Raw genomic sequence first — 7,039 nt, forward strand, 5'->3', positions numbered from 1 at the left:
ATTTATTGTTGCTTCAATTAGGACTTAAACTAGAGCAATCGGTACTTAGTAACTTATCGTCGTGGGAATGATACTCACTCATCACTTTATTACTTTGTGCGACTACGCACTTGCTATTTTGCATGTTGTAGTAAACACGCATCAAGTTTTGGCACTGTTGCCGAGAATAGTTGATTATTAATATTGACAGTATCTAGTGTAGTGCTAAATTAAAGCTTTTATTTCATTTTTGTAGTTAATCGTAAATACTGTATAGTCTTAAGCTTGAGTTCTTTTCTTTGTAGCTTTTTATTTTTTTATTTTTTATTTATTTTGTAGTTAGCTTATTAACTGTTTCTTGTAGTGCATGTGGAGATCATGGTAAAAGTACATAGAACGTTGAGGGATTATGCCATACCAACAGTGCAAGAATGCAATTATGGTATTACAAGGCCACCTCTTGCAGTGAACTTTGAGATTAAGCTGACAATAATTCAGATTATCCAACAGTCAGTCCAATTTGGTGGAAATTCATATGAGGATCCAATTTTGCATATCGCTAGCTTTCTAGTGATATGACACATTCAAGGTTAATGGAATGACTGATGATGCAATTAGACTGAGATTGTTCTCATTTCACTGAGAGATAAGGCAAAAGGTTGGCTCATGTCACACCCAGTTAGGACAATCACCACATGGGACAGATTAGCTCAAAAGTTTCTTGCAAAATACTTCCCACCAGAGAAGACGGTAAATATGAGAAACGACATTATCTCTTTCATGCAAGGCAATGATGAATCACTCTATGAAGCTTGGGAGAGGTACACAGAGTTGTTAAGGAAATGTCCACATCATGGTCTATCGCTTTGGATACAAGTCCACACATTTTACAATGGGTTGCTACCAAATATTCAAACTATGGTAGATGTGGCAGCAGGTGGAGCCTTAAATAACAAGACCCCAGAAGATGCTTATGAATTGCTTGAGGTGATGGCCAACAATAACTACCAAAGAACTAATGAGAGAGTAATGAGAGGTAATGCGAAGAGAACAATGGCTCTACGAGTTGATGTGTTCGCCACATTATCTACACAAATTCATCACTTCAAAGCCAATTGGGAGGTATGAATGTAAATTCTATTCACTCACCTTTTATAACTTGTGAATTTTGTGCAGGAAACCATGGGAGTGTGGAATGCCAAGATGGAAACCAGTTGGTCTTCTCAACAACCGAGCAAGTGAATTACATGGTTAGTTCACAAAGGCTGCAAAATGACTCCTTCTCTAACACTTACAATCTTGGTTGGGGGAATCGCCCCAATTTTCCTTGAGCAATCAAAGCAGTCAATCAAATCAAAGGACAGTGCCAAACCATCAACCAGTGGTGAATCATCAACCATGTGAGCAAAGAATGTCGAGATTGGAGGGTATGTTCGAGAAATTCATGCAAGAAACCACAAGTTTATGAACGAGACACACTCAAACTTCAGAAATCAAGGAGTGTCCTTCGAAATTGGAGGTTCAAGTAGGACAATTGGTTGAACATTGACAAAGAGATCTCAAGGTTCTTTGCCAAGCACAATGGTAACAAATCCTAAAGAACAATTAATTTCATAACATTGAGAAGAGTACAGTGTTGGAGCAACCTCACAATGAGAAAAGTTGGAAGAGCATGAAGACAAGACTAATGAAGCGGAAAAGCTCAAAGAAAATTGGTGTGCAAGATACTTAGGGGAATTTCAACCAAGCAACTCGCCTCACAAGGAACAATTTGAGGAATTTAGTGTAAATGCACACAAGTCAAAATTGGTGTTGGAAGAGACTCTAAACATTGGACTCAACACTCACCATCTCATCTCAAGTATGCATATACGAACTTGAAGTTTCGAAAAGATGCTATGAGAATGTTCGAAATTCCAAAGGAAAGACCAAGAGGTGGCAATAGGAAGTGAAGCACCCTAAAAGGACCAGATTGACGAAGGACCATGGGAAAGTCGAGCTTCCGACTATAACAAACGCTTCTGGGAGGCAACCCAAGTGTTTTCAGTTTATTTTGTTTTGTTGAAGTTTATTTTCAATTTTAGAACTTTGATTTTATTTGATGAGGTTTGATATTTTCCTTACTAATCTGTATTGGTTTTAACAAATTGGTGCACCATGAGTTTTCTTGTTTTGACAGATTCTTATGACGATGAAGATAATGAATGGATGTTGGGCATTGACATAAAAGACACACTTCGCGGATTAATTAGGGGAGTATTTCTTAACCCTTCTCTTTCTCTATTCCTTGTGTTTATGGTGTGACATGAGACAATGTCATTTAAGTTTGGGGTAGGAAAATTTGTATGTTTAGTTGTTTTGTGTGTTTAGCTTTAATTGTGTTTCTTTTTGTTTTAAGTTATTTGATTGTTATTTGTTTAGTGTGTTTAGTTGTGTGTGTTGTTATTGCCTAGATGAATTGCATAAGTCCATGATGAAACTAGAATTGTTGGGATATTATTCTTGGAAAATGTTAAGCATGCTTCAAGTTTAGGTTGGTTGACTTGATTTAGCTTGAGGTTTGTTGAGTGGTTCAACCACCATTTTCACTCTTTCAGCATGCTTAGAAACATTTTATGTGGTTAGGTGAAGTCTTGATAATGTTGGTGGACTCTAAAACCTAGTAGAGAAGTGCTTGAGGAAAAATTTAGGATTAGACATTGTTAGGAAATGATTTAGGCATTTTTAGAACTTTTAGCCTTTCCAGCCGACCCATGAATGAATCTTTCCCTAGTCACCCATTTGAGCCTTATGAGATTATCATTGCCTTATTTTCCTTGCAAACAAAAAAAATTGTCCAATCCCTATACCCTAAACACTTTATCATACCCTTTAGGAGAATTATGGACCTAATGTATGACACAAAAGAGCTTTGAGAGGTGTGTGAATAAGTGATGGACCAAAATCTTAAGTTTGGGGGTTGCAAAAATGGCACGAAGAAGAGGCAAGAGACCTCAATGGTGTTGTAAATATCTGTTAATTTCAAAAAAAAAAAGAGAGAGAGAACAAGAACAAGAACAAGAAAAAAATTTCTTTAGTTCGATTCAAAATAAAAAATAAGAAATGCACAAGTTTGAGGGTTGTAAAATGGTTGATACTTTGATTGGTTGTTGAGAAAGAAAGTGGAGATTGATTTAGCTCTTAGTGTTTGCATGAGGAAAACCGAGTTCTCTTACTTTGTTTATCCTATCCCTTTCCTTGGAGCCCACTACCCTAGCCTAACGTTACAAGCTTGCAAAGATCTTTTGATCCTTAGCGATGTCTAGTCTACATTAGTGGAGAGTAGTTCCATACTTAGGCTTATGGAGTCTGCCACCATTTGATAAACTTTACATTTCTGCATAAAATAATCCGGGAAGTCGGAATGTGGACTAAAGTGGGGATCACCTACTCGGGGGATTAATAGAGAAAGATAGTCGATGAAACTTATAACTTCTTGGAGTGTCGAACATTTTCTAGTAATAATTTTTCAACAACCTTAGAGACTTGCATAAATTCTAGGCAATTCTTGTACTGGGCGCTCCTCATACACAAGGTTCTCTTCTAAGTCAACATCCTCTATTCTCAAGATATGGGAGGGATCACTTATGTACTTTTGTAGCATCGAGACATGGAAAACATCATGCACCTTGTCCATGCTAGGTGGTAGTGGCAATCTGTAGGCCACCTTCCCCACTCGTTGCAATACCTCAAATGGACCTACATATCTCGGTGCTAAATTTTCCTTTATTATCGAAGCGCATCACTCGCTTGTAGGGGGAAACTCTCAGAAACACTTTATCACCCACTTGAAATTCAACCTCTTTTCTCTTCAAGTTGGCATAACTCTTCTATCAATCTTGGGCTTGCTTTATTCTGTTTTTGATTAATCTTACAATTTCTATCATTTTTCGAGTCATCTCTAGCCCAAGAGCGGTGCTCAACTCATCCTTTTCACCTATCTCATCCCAATGTAGTGAGACCTACATCGTCTACCATACAAAGCCTCGTAAGGCGCCATCTTAATTGTAGACTGATAACTATTATTGTAGGCAAACTCCACTAAGGTAACATCTCATTCCAAGATACTTTATAATCCATACAACATGCCCTCAACATATCCTCAAGCACCTGATTCGTTCTCTCTATTTAACCATCCGTTTGAGGGTGATAGGCAATGCTGAATGCCAATCGGGTACCCAAATTCCTCTATAAACTCATCCAAAAAGCTGAAACAAACCTGAAATCTCTATCTGACACTATTGTCTTGGGCACACCATGTAACTTGACTATCTCCGTAATATAAATCTGAGCCAACTAATCTGTAGTGGTGATCTCTTTTACTGGAAGGAAGGCTAACTTGGTTAACCTATCCACAATCACCCATATAGCATTATACCCTCACTGTACTCTGGGGAGACCTATAATAAAATCTACCGAAATGCTCTCCCATTTCCACTCTGGAATACTGTGTGGCTGAAGTAACCCTGATGGCCGTTGGTGTTCTGCTTTCACCTGCTGACAAACCAGGCGCTTAGCTACAAATTATGTAATATCCTTCTTCATACCTGGCCACCAGTAACCTTTGTTTACATCTTGATACATTTTGGTTGCTCCAGGATGAGCAGTGTATGGTGTGTCATGAGCCTCTATAAGTATTCTCTTCCTCAACTAATCATTCTGAGGGATACACAATCGATTCCTGAAATAGAGGACACCGTCTATTAAATGAAACTCCGTTACCTTGCCCTTATGTACTTGTTGAACTATTCTCTAACACCACTCATCGGCCACTTGCTTATCTCTAACTTCCTCCAGTAAAGTAGACTGAACCTCCAACATGGCAATCCTTCTCGGAATCACTTCAATCTGCTCTTTACATAACTCTTTTATCAACTCTTTTTGCTTAGTGAGCCGGGACAAATAAGTTTTTCTACTCAAGGCATCGGCTGCTACATTGGCCTTTCCCGGTTGATACTTGATTTCACACTCATAATCCTTAACCAGCTCTAACCACCTTCTCTGTCTCATATTCAGCTCCTTCTGAGTGAGGAAATACTTTAAACTCTTATGATCGGTGTAGATATTACTCTTGGCACCATAAAGGTAATGCCTCCAAATCTTTAATGCGAAGACTAATGCTACCAACTCTAAATCATGTGTAGGGTATCTTGTCTCATACTCTTTCAATTGCCGAGAGGCATATGCTATGACCCTACCTAACTGCATTAACACAACACCAAGTCCTTGCAGTGAGGTATCTGTATAAATGTCATAATCTACACCCTCCTACGGTAACACTAATATAAGAGTTGTCGTTAACCTCTTCTTCAACTCCTGAAAGCTCTCCTCACATGCTTCTAACCATGCAAAAGGAGTTCTCTACTTGGTAAGAGCTATCAACGGTTTAGCCAACTAGGCAAACCCTGCTATAAATCGCCGGTAGTAACTAGCTAGGCCTAAGAAACTTCTGATCTCTTTTACTGTTTTCGGCCTCTGCCATTCAAGGATTGCCTTCACTTTACTCGGATCCACTGAAATTCCTTCCTTAGACACAGTATGACCCAAAAATATCACTCGATCAAGCCAAAACTTACACTTAGAAAATTTAGCATACAGCTTCTTTTCTCTCAATCGTTGCAACAATATTCTCAAGTGTTCCTCATGCTCTGTTCTTGACTTAGAATAAACCAAGATGTCGTCAATGAAAACCACTATAAACTGATCCAAATAATCATGGAATACCCAGTTCATTAAGTCCATAAAAACTGCTTGGGCATTAGTTAAGCCAAACAGCATCACTACAAATTCATAATGCCCATACCTTGTATGGAAGGTAGTCTTAGCTACATCTTGCTTAGCTCAGCCACTCTTACTTGATGGTACCCTAACCTCAAATCAATTTTAGAGAACACTGCGGCGTCTTTCAACTGATCGAACAAATCATCAATGCGAGGTAGCGGGTACTTATTCTTCACTGTCACTTTGTTCAATTCTCTATAATCAATACACATCTGTAGGGATCCATCTTTCTTCTTCACAAACAGAATTGGGGCTCCCCAAGGAGAATGACTCAGTCGAATAAAGCCTTTATCCAAAAGCTCTTGGAGTTGCCTCTTTAATTCATGAAGCTCTGCTGGGGCCATTCGATAAGGGGCTTTAGATATTGGTGCTGTTCCTGGTGCTAGTTCAACACTAGACTCAACCTCCCTTTTTGGAGGTAAACCCGGTAACTCTTCTGGAAACACATCTAGAAAATCTCAAACTCTAGCTTCATCCAAGGGAGGGGGCATAGCTTCTGGTGGGTTAGAAGGTTCTCCCTCATTCACCACACCGTTACCATGCTTTCGTTTATTACGCCTCATCTACAAAACAACCACATTTAATCAATTCGAGAAACACTTATAGTAAGGAAAGAATTAACTCACACAGTCGGTTATCGGACGTCGTGGCAATGAGAATAGTACACTGTCAAATCCCAAAATCTCTGCTCTAATACCAAAAATGTAATAACTCATTTATACTAGGATACTCATAGAAATACATAAAGTAAAATACATTTATATCAACAAAAGTAGATAGGCCCAAAATTCTCTTTTAGTACATATAAACATTCTTATTACCAAATAAGATATCATTTTACAAAAAGCTATCAAAAACATTGGATAGTGTAGCTATTGCTCCTCGCTTGCCGATGCCAATCCGACCGCGTCCTCACCTAGATCTTGTAAACACAAAGAAAAACAACGGGGTGAGCACAAAAATAATGCTCAATAAGTAAATCCTCTACTCGTCTATTCCCGTAACTCTTTTTCTTAATTCTTTCCTTACACACTTCTCATCTCATTTATTTTCTCTTTCTGTTTCTCTTTCACACAGCTCTCTTTTATTAATTTTCTATTGTAAGTCACGACCTCATCTTACTGGAGGCACGACTGGGTGGAGTTCACAAAGCACCAACCCGCTCTTTGTAACTCTACTCATTCTCTCTTTATTCTTTCTCACTTGAATGTCACGGCCTCATCTTATCGAAGGCACGGCC

At 38.7% G+C, this 7,039-nt stretch overlaps 1 non-coding gene across 1 annotated transcript; it reads right to left on the bottom strand.

Annotated features, from left to right (window-relative positions):
- Positions 1–732: 732 nt before the first annotated feature.
- LOC116121239 lies at positions 733–839 on the bottom strand. Its single transcript, XR_004126687.1, has one exon. It is a non-coding gene; the product is annotated as a small nucleolar RNA R71 (small nucleolar RNA).
- Positions 840–7,039: the final 6,200 nt, after the last annotated feature.

This window comes from Pistacia vera, unplaced genomic scaffold (genome assembly GCF_008641045.1).
Source record: "Pistacia vera cultivar Batoury unplaced genomic scaffold, PisVer_v2 Contig970, whole genome shotgun sequence".
Lineage (NCBI taxonomy): Eukaryota > Viridiplantae > Streptophyta > Magnoliopsida > Sapindales > Anacardiaceae > Pistacia > Pistacia vera.